Source organism: Tachyglossus aculeatus, chromosome X4, assembly GCF_015852505.1.
Source record: "Tachyglossus aculeatus isolate mTacAcu1 chromosome X4, mTacAcu1.pri, whole genome shotgun sequence".
Lineage (NCBI taxonomy): Eukaryota > Metazoa > Chordata > Mammalia > Monotremata > Tachyglossidae > Tachyglossus > Tachyglossus aculeatus.
Window position 1 is genome coordinate 59,481,380 of NC_052098.1, and position 19,705 is coordinate 59,501,084.

At 45.9% G+C, this 19,705-nt stretch overlaps 1 long non-coding RNA gene across 1 annotated transcript; it reads left to right on the forward strand.

The window, feature by feature from the left end:
• The first annotated feature begins 992 nt into the window (after positions 1-992).
• Positions 993-8,663, forward strand: LOC119948057. Its single transcript, XR_005456619.1, has 3 exons — positions 993-1,825; positions 2,209-2,282; positions 8,519-8,663. It is a non-coding gene; the product is annotated as an uncharacterized LOC119948057 (long non-coding RNA).
• Positions 8,664-19,705: the final 11,042 nt, after the last annotated feature.

Below are 19,705 nucleotides of genomic sequence, written 5' to 3' on the forward strand. Positions count from 1 at the left end.
TGCTTAACTAATACCAAAATTATTAAATTATAATTATTATATCTAGCTCACGTTAACTCTTTTCCAATTTCCCTCGCAGTTGAGTCTGTCAGATCATCCACCTAATTCAAAACCCCTCCACTTTCCTTCTCTTCCTTCTCATTCCTCTGATGGCTTCTTTTCTCATCCTTTTTTCCTTGTTTGCTCCTTTCTCTACCTTCCATTTTTGCTTAATCATGTATTTCCTTTCCTGAATCTTCCTCTTTTTGGTTCTGTTTCTCCCCCCTTATGATCTCCCATTTTATTTTTTGGCTTTCTCCTTTTCTCTCCTTCCTGATTTATTTTCCACATCGCTGCCCTGTCCTTTTTACTCATCATTTCTTTTGCATTCTGACCTTTTCCTTCTTTATCCTCCCTCGTCCAGGTCCTATGTTCCAACTGGAATTTCCCCCCCTTGCACCACTTCCACCCAAAGAGCTAAGCCTGTCTGTGGCAGAGAGTTGGGGAGGGGGGAGTAGAAGGGAAAATGAGTGGGGAAGGAGAAAGAGAGGCAGAATCTGTCTGAGGAAGACACAGTGAGAAATATGAAGAGAGAAAAAAAAGAAAAGAGGACCCAAGAGAAAGAGAAATAAAAACAGGTACTAAGAAAAAGGCAGAGAAATAGAAATGTAGAAACAGGGATAATAGGCCCCAAAAGAGACAGGGATGGAAACAATGACAGAGAGCTCCCTCTGCTCCTTGTTCTTCCGTCCCCCACCTCACCCCACCCTTCCTTACTCCAACCCCCTTCCCACCCCTGCTCAACTGCTTTTTCTCCTTCTTCAGAAACCATCTTCCTCTAAAAGAATTTCCTCCCCAGTCACGATCACCCATATCTACCCACGGCTACAGGCCTAACCACCCCTATAGGAGTGGCAGAGACACCTCTGTCCCCATTGCCTGTCTCAATCAATCAATCAATCAATCATATTTATTGAGCACTTACTGTGTGCAGAGCACTGTACTAAGCGCTTGGGAAGTACAAATTGGCAACATATAGAGACAGTCCCTACCCAACAGTGGGCTCACAGTCTAAAAGGGGGAGTCTCAGTGTCTCAGTGTGTTCAGGCAACAAACGGACTCTCCCTATCTATCTTGTCGGCTCTCCTGTCTCTGAGAGAATCCTAGACTGTCATCATGGCTCTACAGCAGTTGCTGGCTGCAGCTGTTGGGGCTGAGGAAGAGCTGGAAAAGGAATTCTCTTTACCCCACAACTTACGCCCCTATAGATTTGGTTTCTGTTTCAGGCTGAAAATAATCCTTGGGTGTCTAAAGCTTTGGGAAGGGCAAGGCACGGGGAAACCAAGGCTTGCGTTTCCTCAAATCCACCTCTAACGTGTCTTGACTCGGCATGAGTGTTTTGATTGTTTTAAAAACCATTTTCAAGGCCTGTACCAAGGTCACTGTACCCACTGAGTAAACTGACAAAGTATCCATCCGTCTCACACTAAGTAGGACAGATATAAATTTTGAGATACCATCCTGCCACCTGAAAAATGGCCAATGGGACCGCTTGCATTCCCACTTCTTTGGCTGATAGGCAGGAGAGGGCATGATGGCAGTGGCAGTGAACTAACAGGTAAGTACTCTTTCTCCTCTTACTCCTTGTTTTCTTCCCTTTCCTCTTTTGCCGCCTCTGTCCTTCCATACGCCATTTTCTGGTGATTTCTGGCCCTGGAGAACTGAAGGAGGGTAGCTGCACTGGAAATCTATAGGGGAGAAGGAGGAGGAGAAGGACAAGGAGAAGGAGAAGCAGAGCAAAGTCCTGGAAAGACCTGCAGCAGAGAGAGCAGGTGGAAAAGGCTGGGTAAGTACTTCCATGTGTGCTTGTGTGTACCTATATAGGTGTGTCTCCCTGTGTGGGCTATTTGCAGCTTCTGTTTCCCACCTTCACCTCTTTCTATTCCCCACCCCCTGACCTCTGTCTTTCTTGCCATCTTTCCTGACTCCATTTTTGTCTCTATTCTCTATAAATCCCACTCCCCTCCTTCCCCCCTTCCTGTCAGACCTGCTCTACCCTGAGCCACTGAGCATCGTTAGGTTTAGAGGGCTAGGATCTCCTAGCTTTGTTTGCTACATAAACCCATATTCTTTGGGGAAATATACTCTCAAAGTTTCAACCACTGCTCCAAATAGCGAAGCAAACAACTCCTTGAAACTCAAACTCATTTCTGAAATCTTTCTCTACAGGTCACCTGTTTATGCAAGGAAGAAAAAGAGGTCAATAATCACCGCAGCATTTGTGCCAAATCGCCCTTCTACAGGTGACTTGGAAATGCAGCCCAGAAATTTTAACAGTTTAGTAGCCTCTTCTGGACTTTGCAACCAGCTACTGCTACCAAATTCAACCTGGGCAGTCACACCAACTTAGTCTAGTTGGCCTAATGATTAAAAATAAACAAGCAGGTACACCATTATTTTCTACTGGAATCCTCAAAAGTTGAAGGTTTTTCATATGGAACCCCTGTGCCTGTCTCCATTTCCGCCAGAAAGTGCCAGTCCGTTGCCCTAAGGGGGCTTATCTTAAGTTTAGCCCAAAGCCTCATGTGGAACGCTGAAACGCTAATGGTTTGTAAGCGGACTCAGTGGACAAGCCCACTCACAAATATAAAGATAATTTGTAGAATAATAATAATGATGGTATTTGTTAAGCGCTTACTATGTGCCAAGCACTGTTCTAAGCGCTGGGGTAGATACGAGGTCATCAGGTTGTCCCACGTGGGGCTCACGGTCTTAATCCCCATTTTACAGATGAGGCAACTGAGGCACAGGGAAGTGAAGTGACTCGCCCAAGGTCACCACACAGCTGATAAGTGTGATGCCATCAAGGAATAGATTTAGAAACGCTCTTCCACGTGGCAATGGCCATAGGAACTCTCCCCTGGGTAACACTGAGGCCTAGGCGACCGTGCTAATCCGTGGGGATCAGTCCTCCTTCCTTTTTCCCCAGGTAAGAGTGAGCTACTAGCTGGGCTTCATGTTTTTTCTCTCAAGAGGGTCAAATACAGGCACGATGGGCTCATGTTTCAGTCGCGTCAAGCAGGGCCGGCCAGGGGAAAAACCTCTCCTAATCCTCCTGCTTTCCAGTGGTTCTCTTCTAATCTGTCCAGTTCACTGTGGTGACTTCCTCTTCTTCCTACTGTAAAGTTCTCTGGGTCTCTCTTTTCCTGAGGTGGCCACCCTCCGGACAGGGTCTCCCCTTATTTGACGCCCGGCCCACCCCGTGAAGTTTGTTGGTGCTTGAGGCTGGATTGCAAACCAGTGGGTCCGTTTGAAAGCCAAGTCCAGGGTGCAGTCCCAGGGAGGAGTCCGTTTAGACATCAGGTGGCAACCACAAAATTGAAATGAAATTGAATTGAACTGTCGCAACTCCACTAGTTGCGCATAGAATGAGGGATTCTACAGCAGTGTGGAATTTATTTTTCCCAGCATTTGATTTTAGCTAGTCTGAGGATGCCGTCCATTCTCTCATAGATTCTAAGGTGTATCGTGAAAGCAGCATGACTTAGTGGAAAGAGTCAGAAGACTTGGGTCATAATCCTGCCTCTGCCACTTGTCTCTTGGGCAAATCACTTAACGTCTCTGTGCCTCAGTTCCTTCGTCTTCAAAATGGAGACTCAATACCTTTTCTCTCTCCTACTTAGACTGCGGGACCTGATTATGATATATCTACCCCAGCGCTTAGTACGGTGCTTGGCACATAGTAAGCACTGAACAAATACCACACTTATTGGTAGTAGTATTACTGAAGAAACACCAGGTATGCCTGTATCTTGAGTACTGTCCATCTAAATTGACATATTATCATAGGGGCTAAATCCATGAGGGAGATGGGAGGAATCAAACAGGCCCCATGGCTCTTTGAGCTGGTCTTCCAGCCTTGCTCATCCCAGAGAATAATAATAATTGTGGTGTTTGTTAAGCACTTACTACTTGCCAGGCACTGCATTAAGTGCTGGGGTGGATGCAAGCAAATCAGGCTGGACATAGTCCCTGTCCCACATGGGGCTCACAGTCTCACTGTCCGTTTTACAGATGAGATAACTGAGGCACAGAGAAGTTAAGTGATTTGCCAAAGGTCACACAGCAGAAAAGTGGAGGAACCGGCATAAGAACCAATGACCCCAGATCTCTGACAGACCTGAGAGTTTCCCATCATGGCTGGAAAAGTTCCAAAATGATGACTTTTTGGCCTGTGAGGAGGTCCCTGAAGCCAGTCCCTAGCCCCCCATAAAATCCCTGCTCCCTTTTCACCCCCACCCCCAATCAAAATGAAGAGTTGGCACCTAGACTTGATATCATTTTTTTGATAACTGATCTTACTAAGATGCCAGTACTATCAATGATGTAGTTCACTGCTGTTAAAGAAATCAGTGGTATTTATTGAGCGTTGACTACGTGCAGGATGCTGTACTAAGTGTTGACAGGTACATTACCTGCCCGCAAAAAGCTTACAATGCATGACGTCTTTCCTCGTATCTCATCTTTGTCCGGGCTACTAGAGATGCAAAGTGTTCTTTCCGTGGGCTATCCTGGTGTTTCAAAATAAGCAAGATTTAAGAAGCCCAGAATGACCTCCTGTTCCATTGCTTTAATTTATTGATAACTCATTTACCCTTGAAAGACTAATAATTTTAAGCAATCTCTTGTTATAAAACTGCATGATTTCTTGCCCTTTTCTATCCTTCCAGACTTCTGGTTGTGGAACTGAAGTTATATTACCATTGAAAATTTAGTTATCTAGCACTCAATACTCTAGAGATGGAAGCTATGTTTTTCATGCTTCTCTGCCTGTCTGTCTACATATCAGAAAGAAAAGTCCCATAGAAGAATAGAGTATTTCCCTGGTCCTGCTATTTATTGCAAAATAGAGAGAGAGCTAGACATAAATCAAAAATCAAATCTCAGAAACTTCGGCAGACTATTAGAGAAGACAACCGTTGTTTGGTAGGGACCGTCTCTATATGTTACTGATTTGTACTTCTCAAGTGCTTAGTACAGTGCTCTGCACACAGTAAGCGCTCAATAAATATGACTGAATGAATGAATGACAACCTCTTTCACTCCTGTTCCTGGGGTTTTTTTTAATGGCATTTATTAAGTGCTTACTGTGTGCAAAGCACTGTTCTAAGCGCTGGGGAGGTTACAAGGTGATCAGGTTGTCCCAAGGGGGCTCACAGTCTTAATCTGAAGAGAAGCAGCATGGCTCAGTGGAAAGAGCATGGGCTTTGGAGTCAGAGGTCATGGGTTCGAATCCCAGCGCTGCCACATCAATCAATCAATCAATCAATCGTATTTATTGAGCGCTTACTGTGTGCAGAGCACTGTACTAAGCGCTTGGGAAGTACAAGTTGGCAACATATAGAGACAGTCCCTACCCAATAGTGGGCTCACAGTCTAAAAGGGGGAGACAGAGAACAAAACCAAACATGCTAACAAAATAAAATAAATAGAATAGATATGTACAAGTAAAATAAATAAATAAATAAATAGAGTAATATTGTCTGCTGTGTGACCTTGGGCAAGTCACTTAACTTCTCAGAGCCTCAGTGACCTCATCTGTAAAATGGGGATGAAGACTGTGAGCCCCACGTGGGACAACCTGAGAAGCAGTGTGGCTCAGTGGAAAGAGCATGGGCTTCGGAGTCAGAGGTCATGGGTTCGAATCCCGGCTCCGGCAATTGTCAGCTGTGTGACTTTGGGCAAGTCACTTAACTTCTCTGTGCCTCAGATACCTCATTTGTAAAATGGGGATCAAGACTGTGAGCCCCACGTGGGACAACCTGATCACCTTGTAACCTCTCCAGCGCTTAGAACAGTGCTTTGCACATAGTAAGCGCTTAATAAATGCCATCATTATTATTATTATTATCCCCATTTTACAGATGAGGTAACTGAGGCACAGAGAAGTGAAGTGACTTGCCCAAAGTCACACAGCTGACAACTGGCGGCCCTGGGTTGGCAGGGCAGATGGCCAGGTGAAGAAGGGAGGGAAGCAGTTCTGAAGAAAGGGGATTTCCACATTAATGATAGTGCAGAAAACTGGGATTTACTGCATTTGATCTCAATGAAACCAGGAGGCTAAAATAAAAGACCCTCTCTCTGAGACCCAGGTAGTGCAAGGCCATCCAAAATGCTGAGCCAGGGCTTCCCATAGACTGTCGTGAGGGGGCCTCCAAAGAAAGGAAAGTTGGGAGCCCGGGAATAGAAACTTATCCCTCTCCTGCCTCCAACGTAAACCAGAGCCTCCAGCTCATCCTATAAAAGCTGAAGGGGGGGGCCGGAAAGAAAACATCCTGCCATCTGCCTTGGATTGCATGAAAGCCAGGTTCCAAATACCCAATCTATCTTTTTTTTTTTTCCTTTTCAAAGAACATACGCCAGGGACGGCCAATCTGTGGCTCTTCATTTGCCGCGCGGCTCGCGGTTTATTATTGATTCATTCAGTGTGGCGGGCTGAAATGGGCTCTCTGCTGCCATTTGCCACTCCCCCCCTCCCGGGAATGCCTGCTTGGCTTAGTGGATGGAGCACGGATCCCCGAGTCAGAAGGACCCGGGTTCTAATCCTGGCTCTGCCACTTGTGTGCTGTGTGACCCTGGGCAAGTCACTTCACCTCTCTGGGCCTCAGTTGCCTCATCTGTACAATGGGGATTAAGAGTGTGAGCCCCATGTAGGACAGGGACAGGGTCCAATCTGATTAACCTGTATCTTCTCCAGAGCTTAGACCAGTGCACATAGTAAGCGCTTAATAAGTACCAGGATTATTATTTATTCATTCATTAAATTGTATTTATTGAGCGCTTACTGTGTGCTAAGCGCTTGGAAAGTATGGCAACAGAGACGATCCCTACCCAACGGGCTCACAGTCTAGAAGGGGGGAGATAGACAACAAAATAAAGCAAAGCAAGTGGACAGACATCAAGCAGCATGGCTCAGTGGAAAAGAGCCCGGGCTTTGGAGTCGGAGGTCATGGGTTCAAGTCCCGGCTCTGCCAATTGTCAGCTGTGTGACTTTGGGTAAGTCACTTCACTTCTCTGTGCCTCAGTTGCCTCATCTGTAAAATGGGGTTTAAGACTGTGGGCCCCCCGTGGGACAACCTGATCACCTTGTAACCTCCCCAGTGCTTAGAACAGTGCTTTGCACATAGTCAGCGCTTAACAAATGCCATCATTATTATTATTATCATTATCAATATAAATAAATAGAATTAGAGACATATACACATCATTAATCAAATAAATAGAATAATAAATATGTACGTATATACACAAGCGCTGTGGGTCAGGGAGGGGCGGTAGAGGGAGGGAGTAGGGGCAATGGGGAGGGGATGAGGAGCAGAGGAAAAAGGGGGGCTCAGTCTGGGAAGGCCTCCCGGAGGAGGTGAGCTTTCAGTAGGGCTTTGAAGGGGGGACTGCCCTTCATTTTTGGTTGATCTGCGGCTCCTCCATTCATGCAGCTTGGCCACCCCCCACATATGCCTTATGGAAGGCCTGGGCAACATTCAGGTTCATGCTTTCTTCTTACCTGAACCTTCACTTCAAATCGTGGCTCATGGAGACAGACCCTGTCGGAAATCCTCACTGTCATTCAGGCGCCAAATTCCTCCCCGTACGGGTCTGTTTGACGGCCAATTGATGGCATTTATTAAGCTCCTACTATGTACAAAGCACTGTTCTAAGCGCTGGGGAGGTTACCAGGTGATCGGGTTGTCCCACGGGGGGGCGCTCACAGTCTTAATCCCCTTTTTACCGATGAGGGAACTGAGGCCCAGAGGAGTGAAGTGACTTGCCCAAAGTCACACAGCTGACCGTTGGCGGAGCTGGGATTTGAACCCGTGACCTCTGACTGCTCTTTCCACCGAGCCACGCTGCTTCTCAAGGTTCTTTTCAAGTCATGAAAATCCGATTGCTTGCTGGTGCCCAGCAGCCACTCCATTTCCCAGGATTCGTTTAAGGACTTTCTGTCCTTTTCCCCCAGGATCCCCAAACATCCTTGCTCTCCTCCCTTCTTCAGTCCAGGAAAGAAATAGGGGAAATTTGGAGGCATAATTTTCTTAACTCCAATTTGCAGCTGAAAGGGGTGGGTGTAATAGAGACATCTAGTGGTTCAGCAAGTAAATTTATTATTTTCAAGTGTATTACAATCATCGTTTTCCCATGTAGTTATTATTTAATATTTATGGAGTTCCTAGGCGTAAGATGATCTTTGAAACCCCGGCTTTCCAAAGCCTTGTCTGGCAGGGCTAAACTGAAACACAACAAATACACTAAAATCATGCAAATTGGAGTTAGAAATCAATCTTTGGGCACTCAGCGTAGCAGCCCTTAGGCAACGGAGGATTACAGTAGATTTTTCCTTGGGCTTCTTGCTTTGCTGCTAGAATGAATTTTAAGTCCGACTAGCCCTGGTTTCTCAAAGACTCGGCAGTTACCTCATCAAAATGTCTTCCTCCTGATTCCTTCCTGTTCACGTGTGGTTGGTTTTTTTTTATTTTTTCAGATCCAGGGCCGAGTTCTGTGTATGGAGGAGAGACAGTGAACAGCAAGAAAGGGCATCCCTGAGGCTGACCATTTGGTGACGGGATCCTTGGGAAAGGAGGACTCAGGAAGGAAAATTCCAAAGTGAAGACTTAGGAGATAGTAGCTGGAATCACAGGTCAGTACATTTTGTTTTTTTCATTCATTCATTCATCCATCCATCCATCTATCTTCACCATCATCATCAGGTAGCATTTTTTGAGTACCTACTGTATGCAGAGCACTGTGTTAAGTGCTTGGAAGAGTACGATAGAGAAGACACTGTCCCTGCCCACAAGAACCTTACAAACACTTGAATAAATTACAGATAGGAGGAGTGATCGAATATCAAAACAGGTACAGAAAAGTTTCGTTGGCTGTGGTAACGTAAATGCTTACATGGCTTGGAAGGCTCAACGTGGCAGTTGGGAAAGATCAGAGATTAGTCAGGGAGAGCCTCCTAGAGGAGATGTGATCTCAGAAGGGCTTTGGAGACTCATTCAATCGTATTTATTGAGCGCTTACTGTGTGCAGAGCACTGTACTAAGCGCTTAGATGGGAAGAGATGGAAGATGGGAAGAGCTGTGGTTTGCTGGCTATGAAAGGGGAGGGATCTCCAGGCAAGGAAGAGTAGTAGTAATAGTATTTATTAAGCACTTAGTGAGTGCAGAGCACTTACAAAGTGCTGGGAAAGAATGCACATGTGGGAATTGGACACCATCTTTGGCCCTGAGGAGGTTCACAATTAAAGAGGAAATTAAAGGTCTGGAATAGTTGGTGTGGGCTGTTGGCTTGGGAATCAATGAGGGGAATATAGTTGCATTGTTGGACAGTAGAAAGGGAGAGAGAGGGTTAATTTGAAGTGGGAAGAGCCTGCCTCGTTTCTGGATTTCCACCAACAACACCGAACTGCACTCATTCATTCATTCATTCAATCGTATTTATTGAGTGCTTACTGTGTGCAGAGCACTGTACTAAGCATTTGGGAAGTACAAGTTGGCAACATTCATTCAATCGCTTACTATTGATGCCTGTTTACTTGTTTTGATGTCTGTCTCCCCCAATCTAGACTGTGAGCCCACTGTGGGCAGGGATTGTCTCTATTTGTTGCTGAACTGTACTTCCCAAGAGCTAAGTACAGTGCTCTGCACACAGTAAGCGCTCAATAAATACGACTGACTGACTGAATGAATGAATGAATGAATGAATGAAGAAGGTAATGCGTTCTAACCCTGGCTCTACCACTTGTCTGCTTTGTGACGTTGGGCAAGTCACTTCACTTCTCTGTGCCTCAGTGACCTCCTCTGTAAAATGGGGATTGAGACTGTGAGCCCCATGTGGGATGGGGACTGTGTCCAACTGGGTTTGCTTCTAACCACCCCAGCACTTAGTATAGTGTCTGGCACATAGTAAGTGCTTAACAAATGCCATGATTATTATTATTATTATCTTTACTCTCACAGGTGCTTAGTACAATGCTCTACATACAGTGGGCCCTCAATAAATACCACTGATTCATTCATTCATTCCTCTGATCATTCTAGTTACCCTATTCTCTAACTTTTCCAGGTTGATAATGTCCCTCTTAAAATGCAGTGACCAGAACTGCACTTGGTAGTTCAGGAGTGGCCTTGCCGTGGTTTTATACGGTGGCAGAATACACCGTTTGTTTGGTTTCTCTGACCTTCCTGATGCTGTCCAGCACAAAGCTGGACATTCAACGTGGAGTACCCCTTTGGACCGATGATTTAAATAACAGTCAACACTCGCTCAGAGGTCTCTTTCCTGAGTTGTGACCGATAGCACCTCGTCCGACTTTATGAAGCTGTAATTTGGCTAATTTTTCCCTGGGTGCATTCCCCCGCACAAGCTCATATTGAAGGTCTGTTGAAATTTTTCAGTTCAATCGCTCAGCTTTGTCAGACCTTCCTACAGTTTCTCCCCATCTTCATGGCACTTCACCACCCAAAAGAGCTTCCCTTCTCACAGGCCCGTAACCTCGGCGTTATCCTTGACTCCTCTCTCTCCTTCAACCCACATATTCAATCCATCACTAAATCCTGTCGGTTCGACCTTCACAACATCGCTAAAATCTGCCCTTTCCTCTCCATCCAAACTGCTACCCCGTTAATCCAATCGCTTATCCTGTTCCACCTTGATTACCGTATCAGCCTCCTTGCTGACCTCCCTGCCTCCTGTCTCTCCCGACTCCAGTCTATACTTCACTCTGCCGCCCGGATCATTTTTCTACAAAAATGTTCAGTCCATGTTTCCCCACTCCTCAAGAACCTCCAGTGGTTGCCCATCCACCTTTGCGTCAAACAGAATCTTCTTACCATTGGCTTTAAAGCTCTCCATCACCTTGCCCCCTCCCACCTCACTTCACTACTCTCCTAACTCCAACCCAGCCCCTACACTTCGCTCCTCTAATGCGAACCTTCTCTCTGTACCTCAATCTCATCTATCTTGCCACCAACCTCTCTCCCACCTCCTGCCTCTGTCCCGGAACATCCTCCTCCCTCATACCTGACAGACGATTACTCTACCCGCCTTCAAAGCTTTATTGATGGCACATCTCCTCCAAGAAGCCTTCCTTGACTGAGCCCTCCTTTCCTCTTCTCCCTCTCCCTTCTGCATCACCCTGACTTGCTTCCTTTATTCATCCCCCCTCCCAGCAGCACAGCACTTCAGTAATATCCGTAACTCGTTTATATTAATGCCTGTCTCCCCCTCTAGACTGTAAGCTCGTCGTGATCAGGGAACGTGTGTGTTTATTGTTGTATTGCACCCTCCCAAGCGCTTAGTACAGTGTTCTGCACGCAGTAAGTGCTCAGTAAATACAATTGATTGACGGACTGACTTACTGTCATCTACAAACTTGGAGATTTCACTGCACACTCCTTCTTCCAGATTAAGAGCCAGTTCTAAAACAGCTCTCCGGGGGAACCCCACTCGTATCTGCTCCATTCTGAAAAGTGGCTGTTCGTCCCTAGCTTTCATTTCCTATTTTTGGCCAGTTTCCACTCCAGTTAATTTTTAAGCGGTTGGTGTGGAACTTTGTCCAAAACCTTTTACAACTCAGCATAAACTCTGGCTACCAATTACCCTCTCTCATCATGCTTATTGACCCATACAAAAAGGTCCAATGGTAGGTTAGGGAGGTACAGTTTCCCCTTACCAAAACCGTACTGTCTTTCCTACAGCGGGTTATGTTATTTTTAAGGGATCAGTGATCCTAAACTTAATCATTGTTTACCAATCAATCAAACGATGGTATTCCTTAAGCGCTTACTGTGTGCAGAGCACTGTACTAAGCGCTCGGAAGGGTACAATATAACAGAATTGGTAGATGTTCCATCCCCACAAAAAGCTGACAAGTCTAAAGCGGAAGACAAACAGTAAAATAAATTACAGAAAGGGGAAAATGGTAGAGTGTAAGGGTATGTACGTAACGCTGAAGGTGAGGTGAATATCAAGACCTTGGTTAAGTCACTTCACTTACTTGGGCCTCAGTTACCTCATCTGTAAAATGGGATTAGGACTTAGTATAGTGCCCTGCATACAGTAAGCGCTCAATATATACGATAGAATGAATGACTGGGAGCGCCATGAGGGACATGAACTGTGTCCAACCTGATTAGCTTGTATCTACCCCAGTACTTAGAACAGTGCTTGATACATAGTAAGTGCTTAACAAATACCATCCCAAAAAAAGTACTTAAAGGATTGACTCCACTCATTTGTTTCTGTCTTCACAAAATTCCTTCCCTGCTTCCTTCACCTTTGCTCCCTGAGTTCTAAAATCACTCAAAAAATGCTCTAGATGAGACAGATAAGACACATGATCATTGAACCTAATTAGGGAACCATTTTCCCTATGATTTCCGGAATCCAGGCCCACGGCTGGCAATACATCTCCCAAGATCCTTGCCAGCAGGTAGGTTCCGGGGACTCTTCTTTCTGGGGGCTGCCGTCTTCGGGCTTCTGACCTCGTGTCTTCATTGTTCCTGAAAAGGGAATCCGGGAAAGTACACAGACCAATACAGAAGGAGTCCGAAGCTGTGCCCGCCCTCCCTAAGGAAATTAGTCCCTTCAGGATCCAGGCTGAAATTACGTATGAAGGCATAGGAAGATGCTACCCTGGGTTGGCTGGGGGTGAGGAGAGATGGAGGAGGGCGGAGAAAACCAATACTCTCCGTGGTCCAATAATACAGGGGTAATGTTTTTGATGATCCCCACGTTAAGGAAACCTCATATTCCAGATCACGCACCTAGACCAATTCTTCATGCGTGCGCACAACCATTTCTTCCAACATGACAGTCTTGTTCTCTCCAGATGAACTCACTTGTTGGAAGACTTTCCCCTAATTTCCTCACACTGTTGGAGCCAAAATTCAGAGTACGAAGTTGCACTGTCGAAGAACTAAGTGTACTTTTAATTTTAACCATTTAAGCCTTCCAGCAGACTATGTTCATCTCCGAAGCACTCATTCACTGAGAGGAATGAGGTGTCTTTTCTGAGCTAGTTTTCCATCACCCAACTACTTAGCCCACTCTTTTAGGACAATGGGGAGTTGGGCAGAATAGCCTTCTTGTCCTGAAAGGAATCTGACATCTCCTGAATGTCCTGGTGTTCAGTCTCAACCACAAGTTCAGAGATAGAGAGCTCTACTGAGGAAGGTCTTCTTCCAATCCTAACTATACAGAGTTGTCCTTCTTAGCTTGAAGAAGATTCCGCTGATGGAGGCCACTTTTTGATGTAATAGTTGTATAGTCAGTGAGAGTTTGGAGCATAGTAACAGACGGTCAGTCAATCAATGGTGTTTATTGAGTGTTTACCGTGTGCAGAGCTCTGTACTGAGCACTTGGGAGAGTACAATACAATAGAGTCAGTAGACGTGTTCCCGGCCCACGAGGAGCTTACAGTCTAGAGGGAGAGACAGATGTTAATATAAATACATAAATTAGGGTGGGGGTCCTTTTGACACACAACACACACACACACACACACACACACACACACACAAACACACACACATCCCCCCGACATCCACTCTGCCCAAAACTCTGCTTCACACATGCCTGCTGTGTCTGTCTCCCGCTTCTAGACTGTGAGCCCGTTGTTGAGTAGGGACCGTCTCTTTATGCTGCCGACTTGTACTTCCCAAGTGCTTAGTACAATGCTCTGCACACAGTAAGCGCTCAATAAATACGATTGAATGAATGAATCCTTAAGGTCCCTCTGTCCTTCTGTCTTACTATGACAATCCATTCATTCATTCAATTCATTCAACCGTATTTATTGAGCGCTTACTGTGTGCAGAGCACTGTACTAAGCGCTTGGGAAGTACAAGTCGGCAACATATAGAGACGGTCCCGACCCAACAACGGGCTCACAGTCTAGAAGGGGGAGACAGACAACAAAACAAAACATGTGGTCAGGTGTCAAGTCATCAGAATAAATAGAAGTAAAGCTAGATGCACATCATTGACAAAATAAATAGAATAGTAAATATGTACAAGTAAAACAAATAGAGTAATAAATCTGTACAAACGTATACAGGTGCTGTAGGGAGGGGAAGGAGGTAGGGTGGGGGGGAGGGGGAGAGGAAAAAGGGGGCTCAGTCTGGGAAGGCCTCCTGGAGGAGGTGAGCTCTCAGTAGGGCTTTGAAGGGAGGAAGAGAGCTAGCTTGGCGGATGTGTGGATTCCAGGCCAGTGGAAGGACGTGGGCCGGGGGTCGACGGCGGGACAGGCGAGAACGAGGCCCAGTGAGGAGGTTAGCAGCGGCAGAGGAGCGGAGGGTGCGGGCTGGGCTGGAGAAGGAGAGAAGCGAGGTGAGGTAGGAGGGGGAGAGGTGATGGACAGCCTTGAAGCCGAGGGTGAGGAGTTTTTGCTTGATGCGTAGGTTGACTGGTAGCCACTGGAGATTTTTGAGGAGGGGAGTAACATGCCCAGAGCGTTTCTGCACAGAGATGATCCGGGCAGCAGCGTGAAGTATAGACTGAAGTCGGGAGAGACAGGAGGATGGGAGATCAGAGAGGAGGCTGATGCAGTAATCCAGTCGGGATAGGATGAGAGATTGAACCAGCAAGGTAGCGGTTTGGATGGAGAGGAAAGGGCGGATCTTGGCGATGTTGCGGAGGTGAGACCGGCAGGTTTCGGTGACGGATTGGATGTGAGATGCCATTGCTTAGATCGTGTGTGCATTTGGGATTTTTTTGTATTTAGTGTTGACAGGTGGAAGATAGTGTTGGGGATTATGCAGTTTGCATTGGGCACATTAACCAAATACAAGTAGACCACTGTGGTTCAGTTTGCCAATCCCATGTGGTCTCATGACTTTCTTCCACAGGTTTTTTTCATTGCAGTTTGACAGTGCGAGACAAATGCACTGTTGATAATGGTCAAGAGCGTTAGTTTCAGAGGCAGGAATGGAGTCATCAGACGGTCATTTTTACTGCAGGGCTGATGGTTTGCCAATCCAACACCCGATTTGCTGCCATTTTCTCCAAGAGAAGATGAAGCCAACACCTATCTCCGTGAGCTGCCCTACATTCAGTTGTCTGGTTTTACTTAATGCTCTAGTTAGCAACTCTTTATCTGGCCAATTCCACTTATTGGTGCTATTCTTCTCCCAGGGTGATGACTGTTTTCATCGTCACAAAGCGTCCTGATGTTCCATAAGTCAGTGATCATTTTCTTAGTAGTGTTTCGGTTGCGGGTGTGTGCGGGCTTTATTTTTTGAAGATATTTCTTAAGTGCTCACTATGTATGCTTAGGACACCGGGGTAGTGTAGAACTCTACAGTCGCTGTCTACTGGTGGTCCCAATTTAGTTTGGGGGAGGCAGGAAGTTTTTTGGGAGGCGCTCTGTTCAGGTCCCCTTCCCCTTTCGGGGCAAACAAGGTACTAAACCAGCGGAAGCAGCGTGGCTCAGTGGAAAGAGCGCGGGCTTGGGAATCAGAGGTCATGGGTTCTAATCCCAGCTCCGCCACTTGTCAGCTGTGTGACCTTGGGCAAGCCACTTAACTTCTCTGTGCCTTGTTTACCTCATCTGTAAAATGGGGATTAAGACTGTGAGCCCCAAGTGGGACAACCTGATCACCTTGTATCCCCCCCCAGTGCTTAGAACAGTGCTTTGCACATAGTAAGCACTTAACAAATACCACCATTATTATTATTATTATTACTAATATCCTGAACCACTTACTTGCATAGGACACTTTGTAGGGTGAACTAGGTGGAGTACCAACATCAGTAGGACTGGACTTGGGTGGTTTTTCAGTAGAGAAGCAGTATGGCATAGTAGAAAGAGCCACACCTGGGAGTCAGAGGACCTGAGTTCTAATCCCGCTCCTCCACTTGTCTGCAGCGTGACCTTGGACGAGCCACTTAACTTCTCCGTGCCTCAGTTCCCTCATCTGTAAAATGGGGACTTAATAACCTCCTCTCCCTCCTACTTAGACTGTGAGCCCCATGTGGGACCTGATGATCCGGTATCTGTCCCAGCGTCTAGTAGGATGCTTGGCTCATAGTAAATGCTTAACAAACGTTATCATTATCATCGGTGACGGGTGGTCATTCCCAAGCGCTTAGTACAGCGTTCTGCCCACAGTAAGTGCTCAATAAATACGACTGAATTAAGCACCCACACTCTCTTGCCCAGCTCCCCTTATAGCTCGCAAGACAGTGAGTTGAAGTAAGGGTTCAGTCAGTAGCTGTAGAACAGAATAATTCCGTATGCCCTCTTTGCAGCAGACCCTGCCGTATCCTTATCTGATCTGTACACTATTGTTAAGTAAAGAACAAGTTTTACACTTTACAAAGCAGGAGGCCAGAAAAGATTCATTGTGAAAGGACCAGTGGTAGATAGTGAAAGAAAGGAAAAGAAAAAAAACACAGCAGGACAAGTGAGGTCTTTGCATGCTTTAATAATAATGGCATTTGTTAAGCGCTTATTTTGTGCCAAGCACTGTTCTAAGCGCTGGTGGGGGCGGGGGGAATAAGGTGGTCAGGTTGTCCCACATGGGGCTCACAGTCTTAATCCCCATTTTATAGATGAGGTAACTGAGGCTCAGAGAAGTTAAGCGACTTGCCCAAAGTCACACAGCTAACAAATGGCAGAGCTGGGATTAGAACCCATCACTTCTGACTCCCGAGCCCGTGCTCTTTCCACTGAGCCACGTTGCTTCTTCTTTAGTAAGCGTGGAAATAGGCCCCTCACTCCACCTTATCCAGGAGGTTCAGAGGCAGGGGAGTCATTCTTTCTCAAAGCCCCCCTGTTCCTGAGCCAGTGCAGTAGGTGGACACTGAAGCTGATAGCCTCGTTAAAACCACGTCTCCTCCAAGAGCCCTTTGACGACAAAGCCCTCGTGGATTTGCACCCTATATTCACCCCATCCACAACCCCACAGCACTTATGTACATATCCATAATTCATTTCTATTAATGTCTGTCTTCCCCTCTAGACCGTCAGCTCACTGAGGGCAGGGAATGTATCTACTAACTCTGTTGTAACATACTCTCCCAAGTGCTTAGTATAGTGCTCTGCATAGAGGACCTGCTCAATTAATGCCCTGGATTGACTGAAGGAAAAAGCAAACACAAAAACAGATCTAAGTAGAGTGTTCGGCACACAGTAAGCGCTCAATTAATACCATTGATGGATTAAAGAAAAAAGCAAACATCAAAACAGATCTAAGTAGGTTCTGCCTGAGAAGCTCAAGCATAATGTTTCCCTTCGTTTGTTAGTTCTTTGGAAGTGTGTTATGTCTTCCTGTAATGGCTCCATCAGATCTCCTGGCATTGGCTTAATTTATGATCCATTTCCTGGGCTTTGTCAACAATTCTCTATTAAACCTTTTGCCGTGAGCATTTCTTTTTCATTATTTCTAACAATTGGGTCCTATATCGGTTATTTGCATAAGATGGCATTGTCCTAAAGAGATTTATGTCCCACTTCTGGCTCCCCTAGCTCTATCCTGTGAGTTCACCTCTTCACCCATCTTATCCCATCCCTTTTTTCATAACTGAATTGCATTCAAGTAGGAGGGCCCATCTATTAGTTTGCTGCCTTAAGGGAATCTCAAGCAGCAATCAAGAGGAGTATCAACACCATCACAAGAAGAACATAAATTCACTCCTCTCACCCTCTTTTCATTAATGAAACATCCACATGTAAGCAAAGATACGGCAAGCCTCCATCTGGTCCGTCCTGGGATTTTTTGTTATTACCATCCAGACACATTCTAGTGGAGTGAACTTTCTGTTCCTAGGATCCCAATCAAATTAAAATACCACATTTACTTGCTTAATAGTCTCCACTGCATAATTCTCTTCCCCCCAACCGTTTTTTGAGGCGGAAATAAAATATTACTTTTTGTCAATAGTGATAGTGTGTAGGCAGAAGAGAAGAATCAGAACACGCTGGCAGATACAAGCTTGCCCCTGAGAGAGCTTCTTCACTGAGACCCGTGAATGCTGGGGTTGGAAGAGAAGTTATGGGGGCTATTCATTGAGTACCTATTGCATGCAGCACTTGGGAACATGCAATAGAAAAAATGCAGTCTCAAGCGCCATCTTACCGTTCTCTTCTTCCTCCCTTTCCACCTTTTTCCTTCTCTTTTAACTGCTTCTCCCCTTATTGCAAATTGTGATTCTTATATGACCCCAGGTAATAGCCCCTCTGCTGTGTTTGAGTTACAGAAATTCTGCCAATTGTGTAAATAAATACAGTGAAAGATAATGCCCAAGTAGCCCAGGGCCCTGGAGTTCTGTATCCTCAAACATTTCAGGAACCATCAAGGGAAATAGCAGAAGGAAGTGGTTTCTCATTGTTGAAAAGAAAAGGCCTAACTAAGACAAATAAATGGCTCCCCCTCAATAGCCCTTAGTTAAGGGCTATTAACTAAGGGCAAGTTAAGGTTTGTCAGAAAGGTTTGCTAGATCCACCTTGTGGGTGAAAAACTTGGAGGCACCCAGCCATCGATCAATCAATCATATTTATTGAGCATTAACTTTGTGCAGAGCACTGGACTAAGCGCTTAGGAGAGTACAACAGAGTTGGTAGAAAACATCCCTGCCCAAAGCGAGTTTACAGCCTAGAAGGGGAGACAGACATTGATATAAACAAAGAAATTACAGATATGTCCGTAAGTGCTGTGGGACTGAGGAAGGAGTGAACAAAGGATGCAAATCCTAGTGCCAGGGCGATGCAGAAGGGAGAGGGAGAAGGGGAAATGAGGGCTTAGTTGGGGAAGGCCTCTTGGAGGAGATGTGCCTTCAATAAGGCGTCGAAGGTGGGGAGAGTAATTGTCTGTCGGATTTGAGGAAGGAGGGCATTCCAGGCCAGAGGCAGGAGGTGGATGAAGGGTCAGTGGCAAGATAAGCGAGATTGATGTACAGTGAGAAGGTTAGCGTTAGAGAAGCGAAGTGTGAGCGTTGGGTTGAAATAGGAGAGAAGCGAGGTGAGGTAGGAGGGGGCAAGGTGATGGAATACTTTAGAGGCAATGGTAAAGAATTTCTGTTTGATGCGGAGGTGGACGGGCAACCATCGGAGGTTCTTGAGGAGAGGAGAAATGTGGACTAAAAGTTATTGTAGAAAAGTGATTCGGGCAGCAGAGTGAAGTATGGACTGGAGTGGGGAGAGAAAGGAGGCAGGGAGGTCGGCAAGGAGGCTGATGCAGTAACCCAGGTGGGTTAGGCTAAGCGCTTGGATTAATGCGGTAGGTGTTTGGATGCATTAAAGCATTAAAGAAATTAAAGAAGTGCAGAGAGCCAATGGCAAAGCTGGAGTCAGACCCCATTTAAAATTCTTAATTCCCAGTCTCCTGTTGAGTCTTTTGGGCCGTACTGTTGCTCTGGAGGAAGAGGGAGTCTGTTTGCCTGGCCCGCACAGGCATTCCCCGTCTGTAGTACAAGTCAAGAAGCAGTGTGGCCTAGTGGACAGAACACGGGTCCCAGGGTTGGGCAAGTCACTTCATTTCATCTGTAAAATGGGGATTTAGTATCTGTAATTTTATTTGCATTGATATCTGTCTCCTTCCCTCTAGACTGTATGGGTATTTAGGGCAGGGAATGTCACTGCTTATTGTTGTGTTGTACTTTCCCAAGCACTTAGTACAGTGTTTTGCACATAGTACATAGTACTTTTAGACTGTGAGCCCACTGT